This window comes from Bubalus bubalis, chromosome 8 (assembly GCF_019923935.1).
Source record: "Bubalus bubalis isolate 160015118507 breed Murrah chromosome 8, NDDB_SH_1, whole genome shotgun sequence".
Lineage (NCBI taxonomy): Eukaryota > Metazoa > Chordata > Mammalia > Artiodactyla > Bovidae > Bubalus > Bubalus bubalis.
In genome coordinates, this window is record NC_059164.1 from 27,619,109 (window position 1) to 27,647,094 (window position 27,986).

At 39.1% G+C, this 27,986-nt stretch overlaps 1 long non-coding RNA gene across 4 annotated transcripts in view; it reads left to right on the plus strand.

The window, feature by feature from the left end:
• The window catches only part of LOC123334672, a 568,274-nt gene that overhangs the window by 89,032 nt on the left and 451,256 nt on the right, over window positions 1–27,986 (plus strand). For all 4 annotated transcript variants that reach the window (XR_006641308.1, XR_006641306.1, XR_006641309.1 and 1 more), the window contains one exon: window positions 6,542–6,647. This is a non-coding gene — a long non-coding RNA (uncharacterized LOC123334672). The remainder of the gene's footprint in view (window positions 1–6,541; window positions 6,648–27,986) is intronic.

The window sequence follows — 27,986 nt, forward strand, 5'->3', positions numbered from 1 at the left end:
CTTCAGTCTTCCCCAGCATCAGGGTTTTTTCTAATGAGTCAGCTCTTTGCATCTGGAGGCCAAAGCATTGGAGGAGCTTCAGCTTTAGCATCAGTCCTTCCAGTGAATATTCAGGGTTAATTCCCTTTAGGATTAACTGGTTTGCTCTCCTTGCAGCCCAAGGCTCTCAAAAGTCTTCTCCTGTACCACAATTCAAAAAGCATCAATTCTTCAGCACTTAGTCTTCTTTATGGTCCAAATCTCACATCGGTACATGATTCAGGGAAAACAGTAACTGACTATATGGACCTTTTACAGCAAAGTAATGTCTCTGCTTTTAAATATGCTCTCTAGGTTTCTCATAGCTTTTCATCCAAGAGGTAAGCATCTTTTACTTTGATGGTTGCGGTCATCATCCACAGTGATTTTAGAGCCCAAGAAAATAAAGTCTGTCACTGTTTCCATTGCTTTCCCATCTATTTGTCATGAAATGATGGGACTGGATGCCATTATCTTAGTTTTTTGAATGTTGAGTTCTAAGCCAGCTTTTTCACTCTCCTCTTTCACCTTCAACAAGAGGCTCTTTAGTTCCTCCTCACTTTCTGCCATAGGGTGATGACATCTGCATATTTGAGGTTATTGAGATTTCTCCCAGCAGTCTTGATGCCAGATTATGCTTCATCCAGCCCAGCATTTTGCATGATGTACTCTGCATGTAAGTTTAATAGGCAGGGTGACAATATACAGCCTAGACGTACTCCTTTCCCAATTTGGAACCAGGCTGTTGTTCCATGTCTGGTTCTAACTGTTGCTTCTTGACCTGCATACAGGTTTCTCAGGAGAAAGGTAAAGTGGTCTTCTATTCCCATCTCTTTAAGAATTTTCTATAGTTTGTCGTGATCCACACAGTTAAAGGCTTTTGCATAGTCAGAGAAGCAGAAGTAGATGTTTTTCTGGAATTTTCTTTCTTTTTCTATGATCCAAGAGATGTTGGCAATTTGATCTCTGGTTCCTCTGTCTTTTTGAAATCTAGCTTGTGCATCTGGAAGTTCTCAGTTCACCTACTGTTGAAGCCTATTTTGAAGGATTTTGAGCATTACCTTGCTAGCATGTGAAATGAATGCAATTGTGCAGTAGTTTGAACATTCTTTGGCATTGCCTTTCTTTGGGATTGGAATGAAAACTGACCTCTTCCTGTCCTGTGGCCACTGCTGAGTTTTCCAAATTTGTTGGCATATTGATTGAGTGCATCACTCAACAGCATCATTTTTTAGGATTTGAAATGGCTCAGCTGGAATTCCATCACTTCCTCTAGCTTTGTTCGTACTGACGCTTCCTAAGGCCCACTTGACTTCACACTCCAGGATGTCTGGCTGTAGGTGAGTGATCACACCATTGTGGTTATGTGGGTCATTAAGACCGTTTTTGCATAGTTCTTCTGTGTATTCCTGCCACGTCTTCTTAATCTCCTATGCTTCTGCTAGATCCATATCGATTCTGTCCTTTATTGTGCCCATCTTTGCATGAAATTTTCCCTTGGTATCTCTAATTTTCTTGCAGAGCTCTATAGTCTTTCCCATTCTGTTGTTTTCCTCTATTACTTTGCATCATTCACCTAGAAAGGCTTTGTTATCTCTCTTTGCTATTCTTTGGAACTCTGCATTCAGATGGGTATATCTTCACTTTTCTCCTTTGCCTTTCACTTCCCTTCCTTTCTCAGCTATTTGTAAGGCCTCCTTTGACAACCGTTTTACCTTATGCATTTCTCTTTCTTGGGGGTGGTTTTGATCACTGCTTCCTGTACAGTGTTTCAAACCTCCATCCATAGTTCTTGAGGCACTCTGTCTATCTGGTCTGATCCCTTGAATCTATTTGTCTATTCTACTGTATAAACACAAGGGATATGATTTAGGTCATACCTGAATGCTCTAGTGGTTTTTCATACTTTCTTCAGTTTAATTCTGAATTGTCAATGAGTTCATGATCTGAGTTGCAGTAAGCTTTAGGTCTTGTTTTGCTAACACTATGGAGCTTCTCCACTTTTCACTTTCATGCATTGAGAGAAGGAAATGGCAACCCATTCCAGTGTTCTTGCCTGGAGAATCTCAGGGACGGGGGAGCCTGGTGAGCTGCCGTCTATGGGGTCACAAAGTCGGACACGACTGAAGCGACTTAGCAGCAGCAGCAGCAGCAACAGCATGGAGCTTCTCCATCTTTGGCTGCAAAGAATATAATCAATCTGATTTCAGTATTGACCATCGGTTGATGTCCATGTGTAGAGCTGTCTCTTGTGTTGCTGTAAGAGGGTGTTTGCTATGACAAGTGTGTTTTCTTGACAAACCCTGTTAGCCTTTGTCCTGCTTCATTTTATACTCCTTGCCTGTTTTCCAGGTATCTCTTGACTTTCTACTTTTGCATTCAGGTCCCATATGATGAAAAGAACATCTTTTTTTTTTTTTTTTTTTGGTGTTCTAAAAGGTCTTGTAGGTATTCCTAGAATCATTCAACTTCAGCCTTTTCAGCATTAGTGGTTGGGGCATAGACTTGGATTACTGTGATGTTGAATGGTTTGCCTTGGAAATGAACAGAGATCATTCTGTCATTTTTGAGATCACATCCAACTACTGCATTTTGGACTCTTGTTGACTATGAGGCCAACTCCAATTCTTCTAAGGGATTCTTGCACACAGTATCAGACATAATGATTACCAGAATTAAATTCACCCATTCTGGTCCATTTTAGTGCAGTTGCTCAATCAAGTCTGATAATTTACAACTATGTGGACTGCAGCATGCCAGGCTTCCCTATCTATCTCCAGTTCCTGGAGCTTACTCAAACTCATGTCTATAGAGTTGGTGATGCCATCCAACCATCTTACCCTCTATCATCCCTTTCTCCTCCTGCCTTCAATCTTTCCCAGCATCAGGGTCTTTTCAGATGAATCAGTTCTTCACATCAGGTGGCCAAAGTATTGGAGTTTCAGCTTCAGCATCAGTCCTTCCAGTGAATATCCAGGACTGATTTCCTTGAGGATGGACTCGTTGGATCTCTTTGCAGTCCAAGGGACTCTCAAGAGTCTTCTCCGATACCACAGTTCAAAAGCATCAGTTCTTCAGTGCTCAGCTTTCCTTATAGTCCAACTCTCACATCCATACATGACTACTGGAAAAACCATAGCTTTGACTAGATGGACCTTTGTTGGCAAAGTAATGTCTCTGTTTTTGAATATGCTGTCCAGGTTGGTCATAGCTTTTCTCCTAAGGAGCAAGTGTCTTTTAATTTCATGGCTGCAGTCACCAGCTGCAGTGATTTTGGAGCCCCCCCCCACCTCCCCAAATAAAGTCTCTCACTGTTTCCATTGTTTCCCCATCTATTTGTCATGAAATGATGGGAACAGATGCCATGATCTTAATTTTCTGAATGTTGAGTTTTAAGCCAACTTTTTCACTCTCCTATTTCACTTTCATCAAGAGGCTCCTTAGTTCCTCTTTGCTTTCTGCCATAAGGGTGGTGTCATCTGCATTTCTGAGGTTATTGATATTTCTCCTAGAAATCTTGATTCCAGCTTGTGTTTCATCCAGCCTGGCATTTCTCATGATGTACTCTGGATATAAGTTAAATAAGCAGGGTGACAGTATACAGCCTTGACATACTCCTTTCCCTATTTGGAACCAGCCTGTTGTTCCATGTCCAGTTCTAACTGTTGCTTCTTGACCTGCAGACAGATTTCTCAGGAGACAGGTCAGGTGGTCTGGTATTCCAATCTCTTTCAGAATTTTCCACAGTTTATTGTGATCCACACAGTCAAAGGCTTTGGCATAGTCAATAAAGCAGAAATAGATGTTTTTCTGAAACTCTCTTGCTTTTTCGATGATCCAAAGGTTGTTGGCAATTTGATCTCTGGTTCGTCTGCTTTTTCTAAATCCACCTTGAACATCTGGAAGTTCATGGTTCACGTACTGTTGAAGCCTGACTTGGAGAATTTTAAGCATTACTTTGCTAGTGTGTGAGATGAGTGCAATTGTGTGGTAGTTTGAGCATTCTTTGGCATTGCCTTTCTTTGGGACTGGAATGAAAACTGACCTTTTCCAGTTCTGTGGCCACTGCTGAGTTTTCCAAATTTGCTGGCATATTGAGTGCAGCAGTTTCACAGCATCATCTTTTAGAATTTGAATAATTCAACTGGAATTCCATCACCTCCACTAGCTTTGTTTGTAATTATGCTTCCTAAGGCCCACTTGGCTTCACATTCCAGGAGGCTCTAGGTGAGTGATCACACCCTCGTCATTGTCTGTATCATGAAGATCTTTTTTGTATAGTTCTTCTATATATTCTTGCCACCTCTTCCTCATATCTTCTGCTTCTGTTAGGTCCATATCATTTCTGTCCTTTATTGTGCCCTTCTTTGCATGAAATGTTCCTTTGGTATCTCTAATTTTTTTGAAGACATCTCTAATCTTTCTCATTCTATTGTTTTCCTCTATTTCTTTGCATTGATCACTGAAGCAGGGTTTCTTATCTCCTCTTGCTATTCACTGGGACTCTGCTCTCAAATGGGTATATCTTTCCTCTTTCTCCTTTGCTTTAAGCTTCTTTTCTTTTCTTTTCTTAGTTATTTTTAAGGCCTCCTCAGACAACCATTTTGCCATTTTGCATTTGTTTTTCTTGGTGATCGTCTTGTCACTGCTTCCTGTAAAATGTTATGAACCTCCACCAATTCCTAAAATATTGATGTTCACTCTTGCCATCTCCTTTGGACCACTTGCAATTTACCTTGTTACATGGACCTAACATTCCAGATTTCTGTGCAGTATTGGTCTTTACAACATCAGACTTTTCTTTCAGTACCAGACACATCCCCAGCTGGGCATTGTTTCCACTTTGACTCAGCCTCTTTATTCCTTCTGGAGCATTTTCTCTGCTTTTCTCCAGTAGCATATTTGGCCCCTACCAACTTGAGGAGTTCATCTTTCAGTATCATATCTTTTTGCCTTTTCAAACTGTTCATGGGATTCTGAAGACAAGAATGTCTAAGTGGTTTGCCATTCCCTTCTCCAGTGGACCACATTTTGTCAGAAATCTCAACTTTGTCCCGTCTGTCTTGGGTGCACCAACATGGCATGGCTCATAGTTTCATTGAGTTAGACAAGGCTGTGATCCATGTGATCAGTTTGGTTAGTTTTCTGTGAGTGTGGTTTTCATTCTGTCTGCTCTCTGACGAATGAGGATAAGAGGCTTGTGGAAGCTTTCTGATGGGAGGAATTTGCTGTGGGGAAAACTGGGACTTGCTCTGGTGGGCAAGGCCATGCTCAGTAAATCTTTAGTTAGATTTTCTGCTGATGGGTGGGGCTGTGTTCCCTCCCTGTAGTTTGGCCTGAGGCCAAACTATGAGGTAATGGCAACCTCCTCCAAGGGGACTTAGGCCAGCATGTGGTGCCTCCCGGTACTGCTTCAGTCAGTGTCCCTGACCCCGTGGCAAGGCATTGTTGACCCACGCCTTGGCTGGAGACTCTTGAACAGTCATAAGCAAGTCTGGTTTAGTCTCTGTGGGATCACTGCTCCTTTCTCCTGGGTCCTGGTGCACACAAGATTTTGTTTGTGCCCTCAAAGAGTTCTTGTTTCCTCAGTTCTGTGAAACTTCTGTATTCATATCCCACTAGTCTTCAAAGTCAAATTCCCTGTGGGTTCTCAGTCCCTTTGCCGGATCCCTAGGTTGGAAAATCTGTTGTGGGGTAAAATATGTGATCTAAGTTTATTCACACAAATCATAGAGACATAAATGTTTAAAAAGACCCACTTCTTGTCCTTGTGAACAGAGATTCTCCAGTTATTTTACAGAAGTATCTCTATAATATTTTAACATGTAGTGACTTCTACTTTCTACTTCATAGCTCCTTTTGTTCAGATCATTTAGTTATTTGGTTCTTTATGTCCCCTCTAAGAGTATACTTTTAATAGATGTGTGACAGCCATTTTGTGGTTTCATATATTCCCTTGGTATTTCCTTCTACATACATGTCCAGTGTGAAAAATACAAGTCTAGGTAAGAGTACCTTTTGATTGCTTGAGAGGGCAATATTAAGATATAAGGTTTGAAGATGACTGCTTAGTTATTCGGATATTTTTATTTTTATTTTTTTTAATTTTATTTTATTTTTTAAACTTTACATAACTGTATTAGTTTTGCCAAATATCAAAATGAATTAATGTACACATTCTTAGATTGAAGGCAGGAGGAGAAGGGGACGACAGAGTATGAGATGGTTGGATGGCATCATCAACTCAATGGATGTGACTTTGAGCAGGCTCCAAGAGTTGGTGATGGACAGGGAAGCCTGGCATGCTGCAGTCCATGGGGTCACAAAGAGTCGTACATGACTGAGTGACTGAACTGAACTGACACATTCTTAGAAGTCTAAAGACCCTAGAAATTATAAATCTCTTCAAGTGAGATTGTAAGGAGAAGGGGAAACTTGGTCTGGAATTTGTTATAAAAGCACTTGTCTTAAAATCTTTGTAAAACAAACACTTAAAGTATTTATACAATGATTTCTGTTCCAGACATTGTTTTAAAACTCTTTGAATGAATGAACATGCCTAGCATTCAAACACAACTATTGCAAGTTATGTCAATATGACTGATGTGCAATTCGTGGCAGAAGGAATGGTGAGTACCTTGCCCAAGGTCACCATGACCAAGTGGCTAAATTAGCATATGGACATACTCAGATCCTGGGCTCTCACAGGTTAAGAATAAAACAAGAACAGGTAAATAGAGATGAGAGTCCTATGATGTCTCCTACCTCCTGATTTAGTGCACTTCACAGTGTATTAATTTATTGTGGATACCACATATAGATTATTGATATCCATTAGTTTCATTTAGCTAAACTGAAAGAACCAAATTTGCACTCACAGATTTGGGATTTGGAAGGAACTCCTAGCAACTTACTCTTCCACTTGGTTGATATGGCCATTATGATGGGAATGGTGAGAATTGAATTAAATTCATTTTTAAACTCTTAAACTGTGCTTTAATTCCTGGGAAGGTGAAGAAACTTTTGGCCATGAAACACCACAAAAATAACCCATCTAAGCAACTCAGAAGTCATACCAAAATGTAGGAAGAAAGGAATATGGACAATAAAAGAATTGAAAACTATTATTCATGTACACCCGTGACGGATTCATGTCAATGTATGGCAAAACCAATATAATATTGTAAAGTTAAAAAAAAAAAAAAAAGAATGGAGGGGTCCAGCCTCCCTGGGCTACGCTGTCCAGGCCAGCCTCAACCTCACCTTTTGCAAAAAAAAAAAAAAAGAAAACTATTATTACTTAATGTCTCAGAAATGAGAATATGTTTTAGAAACTTCTGTGGTCAATCAATTCAATAGTTTAATCAATTTAGCATTGTGTTCTTGGTAAACCTGTCTTATAAGTAAATTTATGGGTATTTCTTAATGTTCAAGTGGATTTGCCACGTTTAAAGTAAGAATCATTGAAACTCACTGTGACTTAAAGGGCATTTCCTAAGGCAGATAGTAATTCCACAGTGACCTGCTTCCACAATTGTAGGGTAATCACATACTGGCGTGCATGCTAGTAAGAAATGTCTTAGTTAATTGGGATCCTTGTACAATTGGTCAGGTTTTGGATATTCCTTCCTTTGAATAAGAGGGTATTTAGCTTTATTTATGATCCTGAAAATGCATCTTTCGATTCTCAATTGTAAACTGGTTACCACAAATGCTATGTTCATGACTTCTGTAACCATTATGGTAACATTGATGTACCAAGAAAACTCAATATTGCCAAAACTGTACCACAAATCTAGAATCTATTTAAATGAGAGCTCCAAACCATTTTATTTACTTTCAGAAAACAGTAACTTAGAACTGAATGATGGCCTTGAGTTGCATTGTTACAAATGCATTTTGATTTAGATGATATGGTGCAATTTTTGGCACTGAGAGAGCACTAAATTTCCCTCATTTTAACTTTCATTGTGTTTTGCAGTGGGATTTAAAACACTAAGATTTAATATTGGCTAAAATATATATGATTCTGGTGGTTGATTTAATACTTGCATGGATATGAGTGGATAAAGACTAAGTGGGTTTTTTTTTTTTTTTGGACTGAGTTTTTTTGTACTAAGGTTTTGGATCAAAGCATTTTAAAATTTAATATTGATTTACTTACACATCAACAATATTTTCAGTTTAGAACTGGAGTAATCCTCTATCCTATTTTCCAAATTACAAAACCTTTTATAGAGAAATTGACTTGAGGAGTAATGGGTAGCAAACTGTACATTGGCAAGTCATTTGATTTCTCCTGTATCTCTCAGTTCACGAATAGTGTTTTCACCATGTTTCATAAGTCTTTTAGATAGGAGACATATCAAGATGACAGAATAATATGGTGACTTTGAGATATCAAAGATGTTAGAGGTTTCCAAAAGGTAAAGTTCACCATCTTTTATCCTTGTAAAAACTATCAGTGTGGGAGTTTAGCATCTGTGTGTGCTAAGTTGCTTCAGTCGTGTCCAACTCTTTGTAATTCTATGTACTATAGGCCACCGGGCTCCTCTGTCCATAGGATTCTTCAGGCAAGAATACTGGAGTGGGTTGCCATGCCCTCCTCCAGAGCATCTTCCTGACCCAGGTATCAGACCCTCATCTCTTGTCTCTTGCATTGACAGATGGATTCTTTAACACTAGCACCACCTGGGAAGCCCTTATTATTAGCAAGCAAGCACAAAAGTAAAAAAGTTATATGACTTATTCTTAGACTGACCTTATAATTTATCACCTTTGAAAGTGAAATGGAGCATTATTAGTAATTATACTGGGACAGTAGACATAAAGACTTCCCTGGATGTATAATGAAAACTTTTTGCCCTGTTATATACTCTGTTTGTCATTTTGAATGAAAGATTTACTTAAAACACATGCAGAATTTTGGAGCAGCATTGTGCTATTCTTTTGGCCAACAGAGTCACAAGTTATGATTGGACAGGCCCCATAGAATTAAACCTAAGACAATATTCCTTTAAGGTATAAATTACGGGCCTTGCTCAAATTCTTTTTAACTTGCTCATAAAAGGTGGGAAAATATTTTAAAGGAGAGCATGTGAATCATCTGAGGATTTTGTTAAAATGCAGATACTGTTATGGCATGCCTGGAGTGGAGCCTGAGATTTTACATTTCTGATAAACTTCTAGGCAATGTTGATATTTTGCTACTCAAAGTTCTAAATTATTTTAGGGTCTCCATACATCTTTTTTTTTTTTAAACTTTCATCTTAATTACCTTTAATTTTAGCAGTGAGTATTCATTTTATCACTCAAATTAACAAGATATGTTGCTAGTTTCACCAATAAAAACCTATTTTATATATCCAGTAACCTAATTAGCAAAAGATTGATTATTGATCAAAGACAGAAATTTTAGAAAGGCTGTGTAGCCACCTCTCAAGTTCAGCTCATTCTGATAGTATACTGAAAGTTTGAGGTGTTTAGACTGGGCATTCTTGATTTAGCATGTTGGTTGACCACTTTTCAAAAATGCTTTCTTGATGGACACGTTTGGAAATTGACTTAACTTGAGTTATACAAGCCCATTGTATCACATCGCTAATGCTGAAATTGTCAAAATACAGCTGATCCTTGAACAACATGGGTCTGAACTGCCAGGTCCATTTAATATATGTATTTCTTCATTAGATATGTACCAGAGTATTATATTAATAGGACTTCATGATCTAAGGTTGGGGCTGTTTACAATGTTATATTTGGTTTTTCAACAGTGTGGAGAGTCTTTTCTATTAGAGGTTATTACAAGAAACTGAGTATAGTCCACTGTATGATAGTCAGTCCTTGTTGTTTATCTGTTTTATGTATAGTAGTATTGTTGTTTAGTTGCTAAATCATGTTTGACTCTTTTGTTACCCTATAAACTTAGCCCACAAAGCTCCTCTTTCCATGTGATTTTCCAGGAAAGAGTACTGGAGTGGGTTGCCATTTCTTTCTGCAGGGGATCTGCCCTACCTCAAGGACAAAACCCACATCTCTTGCTTGGCAGGTGGATTCTTTACCGCTGACCGACCTGGGTAGCCAATGTATAATGCTGCTGCTAAGTCGCGTCAGTCATGTCTGACTCTGTGCAAACCCATAGACAGCCCACCAGGCTCCACCATCCCTGGGATTCTCCAGGCAAGAACACTGGAGTGGGTTGCCATTTCCTTCTCCAATGCATGAAAGTGAAAAGTGAAAGTGAAGTCGCTCAGTTGTGTCTGACTCTTCGTGACCCCATGGACTGTAACCCACCAGGCTCCTCCGTCCATGGGATTTTCCAGGCAAGAGTACTGGAGTAGGGTGCCATTGCCTTCTCCACAATGTATAATAGTGTGTATCTATTAATCCCCAATTCCTAATTTATCCCTCCCCACCAAAAGGAGTAAATAAGATAAAATGCATTTTGATAGATTCTAATATTTTTGCTATAATTTGCTATAATTCCAAGTTTACTATCATTTTCTCCCATAGTATTTAATCTTAATGCCATCCAGTGTATTTTTTTTTTCTGAGACATTGTATTTTTATATTATCCATATCTTTCCTTATCAGGCTCATGCTTTCCTCTACCATAATTTCTTAAATATATGAAAGATATTGGTAATAGCTGTTTTAGCATACTTATCAGCTAATTCCATCATTTCTGTAATTTCTCGAGGTACCACTATCAATTGGTTTTCTCCTAATTATTGATCATGTTTTTCAGCTTATCACCATGCTTAGAATTTTTTTATTGGATGCTAGTCATTAAATTTATGATATTTTTATGTTGGAGCCTGGTTTTGTTTGATTTTATATTTCTTTAAATATGTTTGAGTTGGGTTATGGCATTCATTTAAGTTACTTGAAGCAATTTTATATTCCTCAAGATTGAGCTTAAGCTTTGTTAGGCAGGACCAGAGCAGTCTTTAATCTGTAGTGAGTTTGGCCTCATTTTTGAGGTTATTCCTTTTCCAGTACTCTACTTGTTATTCCACATGTTGTGGAGGTATCTCGACTCTGGCTAATGAGAACATCAATTAGAGTTGGCCCTACGGTGTTCCTACGATTTTGCTGCTTCTGTCTGTCATGTGCTTCTGTTCCTAGCTTTAGATAGTTTCCCTGTGTCCACCATTACTCACTGTACAGGCAACGACTCAAGGGAAATGCTTTGTGGATTTCCTGATCTCTCTCTTTATGTAGATCGTGTCCCTCTGGTACTCTGCCCTATGAATTATAGATGCTTTGGCTACCTCAAATTTTAAATTCTTTGTTATCAGTTTAGAGAGGTTGACAGGCTCTATTTGGGTTCCTGTGCTTATTTATTTTGTCTTCTCAATAATCATTAAATTATGCTACATTTGGTCCAAGTCTGAAAACTATGCCTGTATTATTGAGTGTTAAAGGCAAATGGACAAACATGTTATTTCACCATATCTGGAAATGAAAATACAAATTTGATGACCTTTAAAAAATATTCACTATCTTGTAATCACCACCTCAGTCAAGATATAGAAAAACAATAAATAACAAAAATTTTGAAGTGAATGTCTCTTTAAAAGTAGTATTTAATTCTTTATAAATTGCATCATAATCATAAACCCATCAAGATATTAGGGGAAATACAGCTATCTTTTCTTATCTCCTTGTGTTTTTTAAAATAGTGATACATTGTGGTTGGGAATAGAAACAAATATATGACTGTAAATCATAAGAATGTGTATAGATTTGGCTTGTTCACTCTTCAGAACTGAGAATTCAGAGAATTTAGAATAGTGAAGCCCAGATTTTTAACATTAGAAAATATAACCATGAAATCTACTTTTCCTTATGTCCTAATGAAGGAATTGTTATCTTCTTTCTTTTCTAAGGTTTGACCCTCCTGCCTGGACAAAGGTTACTTATGCCATCTAAGTGACCATTTGTTTTACATTTAAATGGATGGATATTTTCTTTTCTTTTTTCTTTATAACTAGGATAACATACGTTATGGCAAGTTTCTTTGAAGTTTATATTGTGTACTTTCTGCTAAAGCTCTCATTTTTCTCTTTGCTTACTGCCTTTATATCATGATAAATCACTGAAATCTCATAGGCTTATCCTTATATCAAAACTATCATTCCTTTCTTTCCTCTTTTTATTTTTCTTTTCCTTCTGTGAAGTTTTGATTAATTAGATGACTTAGACTACACCTGCCACTTTGAAGAGTAATGTTATATATAAGTAGTTTTTGTAATATTGTATACAGAAGTTTTTCATCTAGTAAGTATGGATTTCCACTCCAACATGTCACCTATGAAAACTGTATGGTAATTATGAGATGTGTGTTGAGTACTAGTAAAATGAAAGTAAAAAGAATTAGCACTTTAACCCTACCTTAGTCTTAACCTTTCTACTTTGTCACCGTATCCTTCATTTTCTTTACTTATCATAAAACAATGCTGAGCTGAATCTTTACTGTACTAGACACAGCTTAAAACATATTCCACATGCATATTACTCAATGGTAATATTGCTCTGTATAAAACTATAATGAGTTTTATTTATACTTTTTTCCACATTTCTGTATTCAAAAATATGTATATGTTATGCTACTGTCATTTGAATTGTTTTTGTTTCTTCTGTTTGATCCATATAGTTAACTGATGTGAGAAGTGCGTCTCAGAAGGTCTATAAATCTTTACTATAAAATTCTAAATACAAATAAGGAGTAAGTACTTAAATTTTGATTGTCATGATATTAAGCAGTATTTGCAAAATCACTATAAAATGGACTAAAGTTATTATTCCATTTTAAATAAAATTATATACTGCCCCCTTTATGAATTACTGAATAATAAAGCTTTAAAAATCTACTTAAAAATCTAATTACTATTGCTGCAATTAGTATTTATTTTTTTAAAAAAAGCATCTATAATTATAGTTTAAAAATTATGGTTTTTCCAGTGGTCATGTATGGATGTGAGAGTTGGACTGTGAAGAAAGCTGAGAGCTGAAGAATTGATGCTTTTGAACTGTGGTGTTGGAGAAGACTCTTGAGAGTCCCTTGGACTGCAAGGAGATCCAACCAGTCCATTCTAAAGGAGTTCAGCCCTGGGTGTTGGAAGGACTGATGCTAAAGCTGAAACTCCAGTACTTTGGCCACCTCATGCGAAGAGTTGACTCATTGGAAAAGACTCTGATGCTGGGAGGGATGGGGGGGCAGGAGGAGAAGGGGACGACAGAGGATGAGATGGCTGGATGGCATCACTGACTCGATGGACGTGAGTTTGGGTGAACTCTGGGAGTTGGTGATAGACAGGGAGGCCTGGCGTGCTGCGATTCATGGGGTTGCAGAGTCGGACACGACTGAGTGACTGAACTGAACTGAACTGTTCACATTTGTAGTGGTCTCCATGTTATGTCATATTTTTATATTTTCCCATGGCATTATAAATGAAAAAGAATATAGTGGAAAGGTACAGCTGCCTATCTCTTTTTATAAAAGTATGATCATGAAGATCTAAATAATAACAATTGTAGATTTTTTTGTTGTTGTTAATTAGTAACCAAATAAATCTCAGGTCCAGTGTGACCTAAACACTCCATTAAAATTAGATTAATTACAATGCTTGGTTCATGACACTCTGTTACTTTTGATCCACGAATGGCCACATTTTAAAAAATATAATTAATCAACATGAAACGAGCACCAGTGAACTTACTACTCAACCAAAGAAGTAGCTTAACAGTATGCTGTATCTACTTCTGTGTTTCTCCTCTATTCCATCTCTCCTGGTCCTTCCACCAGAATTGACAGCTATCTTTAAACAGTGTTTCAGGTACCCTATTTATTTTTTACCTTTAAATGTGAAAGCCTAGATAATATATTATTTTGCTTTATTTGTCTTTGAATTTTTAAAAGGGATATTGTAAGTACCATGTGGTTTGATGTAAATCACAGTTAATTTATTGTATGCTTGTAACAAATTCAGGTATTTTTAATTCTACAATTATGTTTTAAAATTAATTAATTAATTAATTTTTTGGAGGCTAATTACTTTACAATATTGTATTGGTTTTGCCATACATTGACATGAATCCGCCATGGGTGTACACGTGTTCTCCATCCTGAACCCCCCTCCCACCTCCCTCCCCTTTCCATCCCTCTGGGTCATCCCAGTGCACCAGCCCCAAGCACCCTGTATCATGCATCGAACCTGGACTGGCAATCCATTTCACATATGATATTTACATGTTTCAATGCCATTCTCCCAAATCATCCCACCCTCGCCCTCTGCCACAGAGTCCAAAAGACTGTTCTATACATCTGTGTCTCTTTTGCTGTCTCACATACAGGGTTATTGTTACCATCTTTCTAAATTCCATATTTATGTGTTAGTATACTGTATTGGTGTTTTTCTTTCTGGCTTACTTCACTCTGTATAATAGGCTCCAGTTTCATTCACCTCATTAGAACTGATTCAAATGTATTCTTTTTAATGGCTGAGTAATATTCCATTGTGTATATGTACCACAGCTTTCTTATCCATTCATCTGCTGATGGGCATCTAGGTTGCTTCCATGTCCTGGCTATTATAAACAGTGCTGCGATGAACAATGGTGTACATGTGCCTCTTTCAATTCTGGTTTCCTCAGTGTGTATGCCCAGCAGTGGGATTGCTGGGTCATATGGCAGTTCTATTTCCAGTTTTTTAAGGAATCTCCACACTGTTCTCCATAGTGGCTATACTAACAATGTAAGAGGGTTCCCTTTTCTCCACACCCTCTCCAGCATTTATTGCTTGTAGACTTTTGGATAGCAGCCATTCTGACTGGTGTGAAATGGTACCTCATTGTGGTTTTGATTTGTGTTTCTTTAATAATGAATGATGTTGAGCATCTTTTCATGTGTTTGTTAGCCATCTGTATGTCTTCTTTGGTGAAATGTCTATTTAGTTCTTTGGCCCATTTTTTGATTGGGTCATTTATTTTTCTGTAATTGAGCTGCAGGAGTTGTTTGTATATTTTTGAGATTACTTCTTTGTCAGTTGCTTCATTTGCTATTATTTTCTCCCATTCTGAAGGTTGTCTTTTCACCTTGCTTATAGTTTCCTTTGTTGTGCCAAAGCTTTTAATTTTAATTAGGTCCCATTTGTTTATTTTTACTTTTATTTCCAATATACTGGGAGGTGGGTCATAGAGGATCCTGCTGTGATTTATGTTGGAGTGTGTTATTATAGTTCATTATAATCTATGAATATGAACCAAAATCTAGCAATATTTCAGTTTGGTGGGTTTCTCATTCTTTGGTAAATATAGACAAACTCGTAATTACTCTCAATTTGACAGAGGAAGGACACCCAATGCTTTATGACATGTACTAGCAGGAGGATTGAGTTGAGCCTTGAAGCATGAACAGGATTTACTTAAGCAAAGGCGAATGGCATACCAAGCTTTTTCTATGTTTGCATGATGTAGGTAAACCGGTAGCATAAAATGAGTATGGAAAGGAAGGCAGAAGCCAGACTGTGAAAGACTGCAAACTGTACAAAGAATTGGACACTCCTCTTTAGGTTAGGGAGTCCAGGAAGATTTAAAAAGGAAGTAAGTGATCATTTTTGCCATTAGAGAAATTATCCTGGTAGCAACGTGGAGGATGGATTACAAATAAGTCAGACTTAGTTTCCAGGCTATGGCAGTGGTCCAGGTAAGAAATGTGGAGGAGTTGATCTAAGACAGAGGCAAGCTGATGGCAAAAAGGGAGAGATTAATATGGAATTTTGAAGAGAACATTAATGAGACTGTTTACCAATGTAAATGACTGGTGGAAATTGCACCAAAAAGTGAGAAATTTAAGACTTGCAGCTTTTGGGACTGGATTACAAAATCACTAGTGGGACCCTTAGCCCAGTCTAGAGAATTTTTGTATAGAGAAAGTTTAGTGGGGGACTGGGTTGGGGTGTGGAAGGAGAGTTTAGTCTAAAACCTGTTCAGTTTTCTAGAACCTATAAGTGAAGTCACTCAGTCATGTCTGACTCTTTGCGACCCCGTGGACTGTAGCCCACCAGGCTCCTCCGCCCATGGGATTCTCCAAGCAAGAGTGCTGGAGTGGGTTGCCATTTCCTTCTCCAGGGGATCTTCCCGACCCAGGGATTGAACCCAGGTCTCCCGCATTGCAGGCAGATGCTTTAACCTCTGAGCCACCAGGGAAGCAATACCTAATCACTTCATGGGAAATAGATGGGGAAACAGTGGAAACAGTGTCAGACTTTATTTTTTTGGGCTCCAAAATCACTGCAGATGGTGATTGCAGCCATGAAATTAAAAGACACTTACTCCTTGGAAGGAAAGTTATGACCAACCTAGATAGCATATTCAAAAGCAGAGACATTACTTTGCCAACAAAAGTCCATCTAGTCAAGGCTATGGGTTTTCCAGTAGTCATGTATGGATGTGAGAGTTGGACTGTGAAGAAAGCTGAGCGCCGAAGAATTGATGCTTTTGAACTGTGGTGTTGGAGAAGACTCTTGAGAGTCCCTTGGACTGCAAGGAGATCCAACCAGTCCATTCTGAAGGAGATCAGCCCTGGGATTTCTTTGGAAGGTATAATGCTAAAGCTGAAACTCCAGTACTTTGGCCACCTGATGCAAAGAGTTGACTCATTGGAAAAGACTCTGATGCTGGGAGGGATTGGGGGCGGGAGGAGAAGGGGATGACAGAGGATGAGATGGCTGGATGGCCTCACTGACTTGATGGACGTGAGTCTGAGTGAACTCTGGGAGTTGGTGATAGACAGGGAGGCCTGGTGTGCTGCGATTCATGGGGTCGCAAAGAGCCGGACATGACTGAGCGACTGAACTGAACTGAAACCTATAGCTGAATTCCTATTTAAGAAAAAAAAAGGCACTATGGAAGAAACAAAATCAAAGATTTCTAAGCCTCAAAAAATTTACTCTCAGGGAAGGAATGATATAAGGATCGAAGACTCTAAAATGAGACAGTATCCTAGGTGACACTGAAGAATACACAGTGAATAGAGAAGTCTCTATTCTGTTTGATTGATTAGAACAGGCTGCATGAATGAGATGTTCCTTGAGGTTCACTTTGATCATGAGTCTTTCAGCTGACTTAGATGTTGGTGAGTAGAAGGCAATGGCACCCCACTCCAGTACTCTTGCCTGGAAAATCCCATGGACGGAGGAGCCTGGTAGGCTGCAGTCCATGGGGTCGCTAGAGTCAGACACGACTGAGTGACTTCACTTTCACTTTTCACTTTCACGCATTGGAGAAGGAAATGGCAACCCACTCCAGTGTTCTTGCCTGGAGAATCCCAGGGCCGGGGGGAGCCTGGTGGGCTGCCGTCTATGGGGTTGCACGGAGTCGGACACGACTGAAGAGACTTAGCAGCAGCAGCAGCAGATGTTGGTGAAGAAGGGAAGTATAAGAAACATAACATAACAAATAGTGGCATAATATACAGGCAGGAAGCATGGAATGTGTTTAGAGAGCATCCAGATCCTCATTTTGACTGCAGTTTAGTGTTTCAAAAAGACTAGTGAATGATGAAACTTGAAATAAAGATTGGGACCAGATTCCAAACAGCTTTGAATGCTAGGCATTGTAGTTTGTTTAGAGATTGGAGCCCTAACCGTAAGAATGGTTTTAAGGGTGAACTGACCTTATCAGAATTTCTCTGGGGAGGATAGAAAATGACTGTGAGGATCCTCTTTTGGAGCCTGGTGTAATAGTTCATGAAGGGAAAGTGAAAGCCATGAAGGGGCAACAGAAAAAAGGGAGAGGACAGGTGTTATTTCATATGGTTTTTAAGATAAAAATCAAAGAAAAAGGGAGTTAAGAATATTTCTAAAAGTTTGGGTTAAGTCCTTGATGGGAAGGCTGTGTGTATCTGCAATGTTCCTAAATGACTCTGTGTTGGAATCAATTTATGGCAGTAGGTAATTGGCAGGAAACAGTTTTTCTGAGAGGGAGCAGTTACCCCAAAATGCAAAGCCAGAAAATATAAAGGCTAAGAAAAAAAAATTATGAGTCATTTGTTACCTTTGAATGAATGGGTATTGAGCGTAGAGGAAGCACTAAAAAGGACATGAGATTTTTCCTTTACTTGTAACACTCCAGAAATAACTCCAGAAAGAATGAAGGGATGGAGCCAAAGCAAAAAGAATACCCAGCTGTGGATGTGACTGGTGATAGAAGCAAAGTCCGATGCTGTAAAGAGCAATATTGCATAGGAACCTGGAATGTCAAGTCCATGAATCAAGGCAAATTGGAACTGGTCAAACAAGAGATGGCAAGAGTGAATGTTGACATTCTAGGAATCAGCAAACTCAAATGGACTGGAATGGGGGAATTTAACTCAGATGACCATTATATCTACTACTGTGGGCAGGAATCTCTCAGAAGAAATGGAGTAGCCATCATGGTCAACAAAAGAGTCTGAAATGCAGTACTTGGATGCAATCTCAAAAACGACGAATGATCTCTGTTCGTTTCCAAGGCAAACCATTCAATATCACAGTAATCCAAGTCTATGCCCCAACCAGTAACGCTGAAGAAGCTGAAGTTGAATGGCTGTATGAAGAGCTACAAGACCTTTTAGAGCCAACACCCAAAAAAGATGTCCTTTTCATTATAGGGGACTGGAATGCAAAAGTAGGAAGTTAAGAAACACGTGGAGTAACAGGCAAATTTGGCCTTGGAATACGGCATGAAGCAGGGCAAAGACTGATAGAGTTTTGCCAAGAAAATGCACTGGTCATAACAAACACCCTCTTCCAACAACACAAGAGAAGACTCTACACATGGACATCACCAGATGGTCAACATTGAAATCAGATTGATTATATTCTTTGCAGCCAAAGATGGAGAAGCTCTATATAGTCAGCAAAAACAAGACCAGGAGCTGACTGTGGCTCAGACCATGAACTCCTTATTGCCAAATTCAGACTTAAATTGAAGAAAGTAGGGAACACCACTAGACCATTCAGGTATGACCTTAATCAAATCCCTTATGACTATACAGTGGAAGTGAGAAATAGATTTAAGGGCCTAGATCTGATGGATAGATTGCCTGATGAACTATGGAATGAGGTTCGTGACATTGTACAGGAGACAGGGATCAAGACCATCCCCATGAAAAAGAAATGCAAAAAAGCAAAATGACTGTCTGAGGAGGCCTTACAAATAGCTGTGAAAAGAAGAGAAATGAAAAGCAAAGGAGAAAAGGAAAGATACAAGCATCTGAATGCAGAGTTCCAAAGAACAGCAAGAAGAGATAAGAGAGCCTTCTTCAGCGATCAGTGCAAAGAAATAGAGGAAAACAACAGAATGGGAAAGACTAGAGATCTCCTCAAGAAAATTAGAGATAACAAGGGAACATTTCATGCAAAGGTGGGCTCAATAAAGGACAGAAATGGTATGGACCTAACAGAAGCAGAAGATATTAAGAAGAGATGGCAAGAATACACAGAAGAACTGTACAAAAAAGATCTGCATGACCCAGATAATCACGATGATGTGATCACTGACCTAGAGCCAGACATCCTGGAATGTGAAGTCAAGTGGGCCTTAGAAAGCATCACTACGAACAAAGCTAGTGGAGGTGATAGAATTCCAGTTGAGCTATTCCAAGTCCTGAAAGATGATGCTGTGAAAGTGCTGTACTCAATATGCCAGCAAATTTGGAAAACTCAGCAGTGGCCACGGGACTGGAAAAGGTCAGTTTTCATTCTAATCCCAAAGAAAGGCAATGCCAAAGAATGCTCAAACTACCGCACAATTGCACTCATCTCACATGCTAGTAAAGTCATGCTCAAAATTCTCCAAGCCAGGCTTCAGCAATATGGGTATTGTGAACTTCCTGATGTTCAAGCTGGTTTTAGAAAAGGCAGAGGAACCAGAGATCAAATTGCCAACATCTGCTGGATCATGGAAAAAGCAAGAGAGTTCCAGAAAAACATCTATTTCTGCTTTATTGCCTATGCCAAAGCCTTTGACTGTGTGGATCACAATAAACTGTGGAGAATTCTGAAAGATATGGGAATACCAGACCACCTGACCTGCCTCTTGAGAAACCTGTATGCAGGTCAGGAAGCTACAGTTAGAACTGGACATGGAACAACAGACTGGTTCCAAATAGGAAAAGGAGTATGTCAAGGTTGTATATTGTCACCCTGCTTATTTAACTTAAATGCAGAGTACATCATGAGAAACGCTGGGCTGGAAGAAGCACAAGCTGGAATCAAGATTGCTGGGAGAAATATCAATAACCTCAGATATGCAGATGACACCACCCTTATGGCAGAAAGTGAAGAGGAACTCAAAAGCCTCTTGATGAAAGTGAAAGTGGAGAGTGAAAAAGTTGGCTTAAAGCTCAACATTCAGAAAATGAAGATCATGGCATCTGGTCCCATCACTTCATGGGAAATAGATGGGGAAATAGTGGAAACAGTGTCAGACTTTGTTTTTTGGGGCTCCAAAATCACTGCAGATGGTGATTTCAGCCATGAAATTAAAAGATGCTTACTCCTTGGAAGGAAAGTTATGACCAACCTAGACAGCATATTCAAAAGCAGAGACATTACTTTGCCAACAAAGATTCTTCTAGTCAAGGCTATGGTTTTTCCTGTGGTCATGTATGGATGTGAGAATTGGACTGTGAAGAAGGCTGAGTGCCCAAGAATTGATGCTTTTGAACTGTGGTGTTGGAGAAGACTCTTGAGAGTCCCTTGGACTGCAAGGATATCCAGCCAGTCCATTCTGAAGGAGATCAGCCCTGGGATTTCTTTGGAAGGACTGATGCTGAAGCTGAAACTCCAGTACTTTGGCCACCTCATGCAAAGAGCTGACTCATTGGAAAAGACTCTGATGCTGGGAGGGATTGGGGGCAGGAGGAGAAGGGGATGACAGAGGATGAGATGGCTGGATGGCCTCACTGATTTGATGGACGTGAGTCTGGGTGAACTCTGGGAGTTGGTGATGGACAGGGAGGCCTGGTGTGCTGCGATTCATGGGGTCGCAAAGAGTCGAACACAACTGAGCAACTGAACTGAACTGAACTGTAACATGATTTAATCAGAACAAACATTTTTAAGTTTCTTACTCTAATGTTCTTGAAGTCTAAAATTCCATGCATCTTAAAAACTCAAGAGATTAGTGAGTGGCTATAGAGGTGTTGTATATGAGGATGACTTGATGGCATTTGTGTATAGGCCATTGCTCAGCAGGAGTAGAGATAATGATGAGGTAAAATAGAAGTGATGATGGTTCAGGACTCCTTCAGATGGAGGAAGGGATGCAAAGTAAAGCAGAGATGCAGATGTTTGCTATGGTAAGTTGGCATGGTAGGTAGCAGTGAGGGAAGAAGATGGATAAAGGTAAGGAGGGTTGTAGAAGGTATTTGAGGTAGTGTGTTTGGTTGGCTCAGACACTCTAGTAAACAAGTGAGGTTCCTCTTCTGGAAATGAAGGGATGTGAAGAGGAAACTAGAGGGATCTGAATAATATCTGCAAGTACTGCTAAGAAATGCAACAGAGGAGATGTAGTGAAATTTTCCACACAGCCGTGAAGGTGTAGATTACTTTGTGTCTGCATTTGTTTTTGCCTGCGTGAGCTGTCTATATTATGTTTTCACTTAGGCAGATAGTGAAAGCTCAAACTGTTTAAAAATACTGTTTCTGCTGAGTATAGGGATAGGTGGACATCTCTTTCCATAGCTCTCTTCATTAAGGCTAAAGAGCACAGTGTCCTGCAAGCCTGTCATGGGGCAGAAGGTATTTGATATCTCTTGGAAGGAAGATAATGTTTCTGTGATCTATTGCATTTTATTTAGAGGAGCACATATAGATAAGTTATTAGAATTTTCCTCACCACCATCATCCTAGCCCAAATTACCATAGTCAGCAGCATCTTAATATGCAGGTGAGATGCCCCAAGCCAAGCCTCTTCCATTATCCAGGTTTATAGACTTTCATCACCAACTTGATAGACATGAGTTTGAGCAGGCTCTAGGAGTTGGTGACGGACGGGGAGGCCTGGTGTGCTGCAGTCCATGGTGTGGCAAAGAGTTGAACACGACTGAGTGACTGAACTGATAGACTCTCCTGCATTTAAGAGATGAAATATCTTAAAATATTGGCCACAAAGAAAGATATTTTTTCCTCAAACATGGAGATTATATAGGTAACTTTATATATTTTTTAAATTAGAAATTTCATGCACAGGTATAACATGCAACATTTAGCCTTTTTCAAAGTGAGTGAAGTCTTTTAAGAGCTCTCTTAAAAGCATCCTGTCAGTGACTACTATAAACTTCCTTTACTTGGAGCAGGATCAAGGGCACCTACCATTTCTTAGTGCCAGTGGATCCCCAGTAATTGGACTTCAAATGGTGCTGAGTCCATGTTCCTTGAAGACCAAACTGGGGCTTTTGTAGCATTTAACAAAATAATACTCCCTGGCCAAATCTGAGTCTCAAAATGTAGACAATGTACAGTCTGGACCCATTCCACCTGCTTTTGAAAGCTGCCAAATGTTTACTTTCTTCTCATTTGGTCCTGTGTTGTGTTTTTACTCATAACACATATTTTGCACCAAAAATAATTTAGTGGCTTAGTGGGAATAGAGTCATAAATGAGGAGAAAATGGAGAAACTGCTGGCTGGTGAAGCAGCTCACGATTAATAAATTGTGCAACATGTGACTTGGCAGCTCTTCGATTCACCAGCGGAGTCCCCTCCCTTGTAAATTCTAGTTGGCTTTCCCATACATTATTATGTGGATTCCTTATAACCACTTCCCTTTCTGATTTTCCAGAGACAGGGTATAACGTTTCCCCGAACGCCAATAAAATGTGAAATCTTATCCCCCTCTTTAGGTTGGCTTTGTGTAGTCATCTTCCAAAATAAGAACAGCAAATGTCTTAAACATTGCTATTTTCTATTTTTATGTTCATTCAATAGTTACAGTTCTTCATAACATCACAGTTTTCATTTCAACAGCAGTTTGTTAAGTTTGGGGGAATGAGTATTGAAATTCTGTTTCCTTTCCTCCTTTAAAAGTAAAACTGATTTTACATACCACTGTGCAGATGTACATCCTTAAATTAGTACAGATTATACACTAATTTTCCACCTAATCAAAATCTATACTTGAATGGACTTGAATGAAGTACATTAACTTCAAATCCTTCAACATATAATCTTGGTTTGCTGGTATATTCCTGAGACAACAGAAAACACTGGGGTTCAAACTTTTATTTGGTTTACATAATCAAAGAATATTTGTTTTTTTATGAAGGCAATAAATTCAAGCATTGTTATTAACTGTGACACATTAAAAACAAGGATTCTTTACTGCGCCATACTGAAACATTTGTTGACAAGCTTTTAAGAGGAGGTTTCATTTTGAACAATGGAGGGATGGTGGGATATAAATAGCTTACATCGGGTGCAGTGTCTTCTGAGAGTAATTTCTTTTTCTTTCTTCTTCCTTTTTTTTTTTTTTGAATGGAACTTTGGCACAGAAAAGCCCAAATATATACACAGCATTACATCATTTGTATTAAATCATTTTGTGTTTTGAGGGCCTTCTAGATTCAGAGAGTAGAAATTAGAGTGAAAAGATAAATTGTTCAATATGTCTAAAAACTTCAGAATCCACGTTCCTGGTATCAGAAAAAGTTCATGGCTTATTTATATCAGACTTGCAGAGTATAAGCCTTGAGTGTCTAAATATTGCTTTGAAATTAAACTGGAGATTTGGGATTTGCAAAAGGGTTTTAGTATGAAGGGTTTTAGGATGAAGATAATGTGGCTTCATTTAATTTTGATTTCTATTCTTCTCCACAAAAGTTAGCTAACACAGATCATATTTTAAATGTTCTAATATGGTTTTCCCTTTTGTATTTATGGATGCGTGACTTTTATGCATATTACGTTTGAGCATTTCTCTGTCTCTGGACATTGGGCTTGAGGTGGAGGGTGGTATGCAGTTTCAACACATTTCTAAAGAGAAAGAGAGGCTTAGTCATTATTTAGCTACATTTTTGCAAGAAGATAATAGGCTTGAGAGCTGAGTTTGAGGGAAGATAAAGGATTGTCCAGATTTTTTTAGTTCACATTGTAACCCAAAGTGGGGGTCTGACTGTTTGCCACTCAAAAGCCACTAAAGATGCAAGGTAGTTGGAAAGGAAAGTTTGCTTTATTTTGGATGCTGGCAACTGGGGCGGAGAGGGCAGTTCAGTTCAGTCACTCAGTCATGTCCAACTCTTTGTGACCTCATGAACTGCAGCATGCCAGGCCTTCCTGTCCATCACCAACTCCCAGAGTTTACTCAGACTTATGTCCATCGAGTCGGTGATGCCATCCTGCCATCTCATCCTCTGTCGTCCCCTTCTCCTCCTGCCCCCAATCTCTCCCAGCATCAAGGTCTTTTCCAAAGAGTCAACCCTTCGCATGAGGTGGCCAAAGTATTGGAGTTTCAGCTTTAGCATCAGTCCTTCCAGTGAACACCCAGGACTGATCTCCTTTAGGATGGACTGGTTGGACCTCCTTGCAGTCCAAGGGACTCTCAAGAGTCTTCTCCAACACCACAGTTCAAAAGCATCAGTTCTTTGGCTCTCAGCTTTCTTCACAGTCCAACTCTCACATCCAAAGGCTGACTCTCTGCCAACCTCCCTCCCAATGACATACACTGGGCAAGAGCTTTTATAGATAGAGGGAGGGAATTTCATGTAGAATCAGCACAGTCAGCTCTGACAGCCATCTTGACATTGGTCAGGTGATGATCTGATCAATGTCATCTTGATTGTTTTAGGTACAGTAAGTCTTCAGTTCCAGGGTCTTTTGTTTCCATTCTTTGATGCAAATTCTTGGAACTGTGGCAGCTTATGTCATGGCGGTAGTCTGGTCATCACGTAGTTAACTTCCTCCACCAGGTGGAGGTTTCAGTATTTACAGGACAGCTCACAGGATATGGCTCAGAATATTATCTATAGCCCTTGAAAAGGAACTAAAGGTCCTTGACTCTGATGAATGACTGTTATTATTTAGTCTTGTTGGATTGTTTTCCTTTGTTTCTGCATTTTCTCACTTCTTTGATTAAACTTATTCTTTGGCTAAAGTTTTTCCAAAGACAAAAACTCAGGCTGAAGATAGTGGGGCAAGGGCCAGAAACAAGTAGATACAGCCATTGTGTGTAAGGAAGTCACTTTATGGAGAGGGTTGGCATGGGGGCTGGGAGGTGTGGTGCCCAAGAGTCATATGAGATAGGAACTACTTTACTTCCTAGAAACTGTTTACATGTGTGCATCAAACTGAGTGTTAAACTGGATAAAAAGCCAGAGTCTCATCTCTTCCCTCCTTCCCAGCCACCTACTAGGTAGAAGTTTAAGAAGAGAATCGGCTGAATAAAGCAACTCCATTTGCTCAGCAATATTCAAGGATCACTGACCCACCGATAGTATGAGTAGTGCTCTGTACAAATTGCTAAAATTGCTAGATGTCCATTGAGCAGCATCACCACTTCTGAATTCCCAAGAGTGTCATGTGATGTCATCTCACGTCTTTTACTATATAGGAAAGCAGCAGTAAAAATGTCACTTTTTGTGCTTTTAAAAAACAAAATAATAAAACTTTCCATAACTCCTCTTTTCAAATATTAGAAGTCACAGACTGTTGATTTCTAGGTTATCAGTGAAACTTATATATATATTTTATTGGACCTATATGATTTTTTTAATGTTGTAATTAAAATTAGAGTATGTCAGAAAATAATAGGTTTCTGGCTGTTATTGAAAAGATTTGGCAGTCTGCCAGCACAGGGCCTGGATTCCTAAACTTCACTCATTGCTAGAGCTGAGTGTGAGGTGCCCATTTCAGGGACCATGTGCTCCATTCTGCCTCTGCTCTCCCACTGTCCCCACTAGGTGAGCTTCACTCATGACCTTTTGCTCCCTGGCGCTCTTTCACATTGGTCTTGTGCGGCTGCATACAAAGGGTAAATGCATGCTTTCATGCTGTACCTGAGCCTCACTTCAGTGGTCCCTGAGCCTGTATTCTGCCTCACCTTTCATTATCTCCTTATCAGTCACCTCTTCTTCAAGCACAGCGGCTAATTCTTCACTTGCGTTTGCCTTTCTCCATTCCATTCCTTGTGGTGTTTGAACCCCACCTCTCCCTGTTGCCAGGGCACACACACACACACACACACACACACCCTGTTTCTTTTTAGCCTAATTGCCCCTTCTCAGTAAGAGTTAAGTCAAACCAAGTCCACAGATGTTACCTTAAGATGCTACTATGTATGGGGCCTTGTGTTACATGCTGCTGGAATACAGTCCCATAGGGACTTTACAAAGGTCTTTGAGAGTATAACACATAAAAGTTAAGTTAAATATATGGAGCATTAAATAACAGATCACTAGAATGATATAACTTTGTTTAACCCAGTATTTTGGAGAAGGCAATGGCACCCCACTCCAGTACTCCTGCCTGGAAAATCCCATGGACAGAGGAGCCTGGTAGGCTGCAGTCCATGGGGTCGCTGAGGGTCGGACACGACTGAGCGACTTCACTTTCACTTTTCACTTTCATGCATTGGAGAAGGAAATGGCAACCCACTCCAGTGCTCTTGCCTGGAGAATCCCAGGGATGGGGGAGCCTGGTGGGCTGCTGTCTGTGGGGTCGCACAGAGTTGGACACGACTGAAGCAACTTAGCAGTAGCAGCAGCAGTGTGTGTATGCGGAGAAGGCAATGGCAACCCACTCCAGTGTTCTTGCCTGGAGAATCCCAGGGACGGGGGAGCCTGGTGGGCTGCCGTCCATGGGGTCACACAGAGTCAGACATGACTGAAGTGACTTAGCAGCAGGATGATATAAAAGATATGATGTAGCAGTATAACCAGTGGTACCATGGAAATCTGTGTTTCCCACATCATCTGTATCTCTTCAAGATACAGAATTAGGATCCTAGTTTTGTGTCATGGGAAAGTAACTCCATTTATTTCAAGGGTGTCATTAAAATCTCAATTAAAAAATCATTCATTTAAATTGGAAACAAAGAACTAAAGCCACTTCCACCTCAGTTTCAGGCATGTAAACACACACAAAAATACATAATGAACATTTGTTAGACATTAATAAAGATTAACAGCATGCATGTAAATTTCATCATTCTCTGAATTTCTTGGTCCATGGTTCTTCAAAAATTTTGCATTTTAAAACTTGATGATGTTAAATAGATACAGTTTTCTTATCACTTATTAAAGTTGAAATCATGATTTATATCTTAGTGTATCAAAATTCTCCTGAAAGAAATGTGAGAAATATATTCTTTTAGGAAACAGGAGGAATTGTTTCCTTCTTTCCTGTCACTCTGTCAGGACTTACTTCTCTATGCTTAGAGCTAGTTAAAGAAATCACAAAGATATCCTGCTGGTAAGCAAGTTAACTGCTGAATAAAGCTCTAGGGTTAAAGGTTAACAGGCATGGCTTCAACAACAACTTTTTATAATAGACATGCATTGCACCTATTAACCTGAATGCCCTATTGTATCTGTCATTTTTGGTTATATTTTATTTCATTTTCCACCATTCCTGCCTAAGAAAATTATTGTTCCTTTAAATTCCTGGAACTAAGTCATTGACATCATTCTGAAATTAGTTCTCTTTATTGATGATAATCACACCAGGCTTTTAAATTACTATTTAATTAAAATGTAAAATTTAATTATATGTAACAAGATATTAAGATAATTTATTTAAATAAATGGGAATAACTCTGCTCTTTTTTATTGGTCTCAGTGAATTTCTTTAATTGGTGCAAACGAAATAGCATCTACCAAAAGATTATTGTACTAAAACATGACAATCCATTTATTTCAGCCATTTAAATGAATAATTAATATGTTAATTAATTAATCTTATTGGATGCTATCTTGTTGGGGTTAAT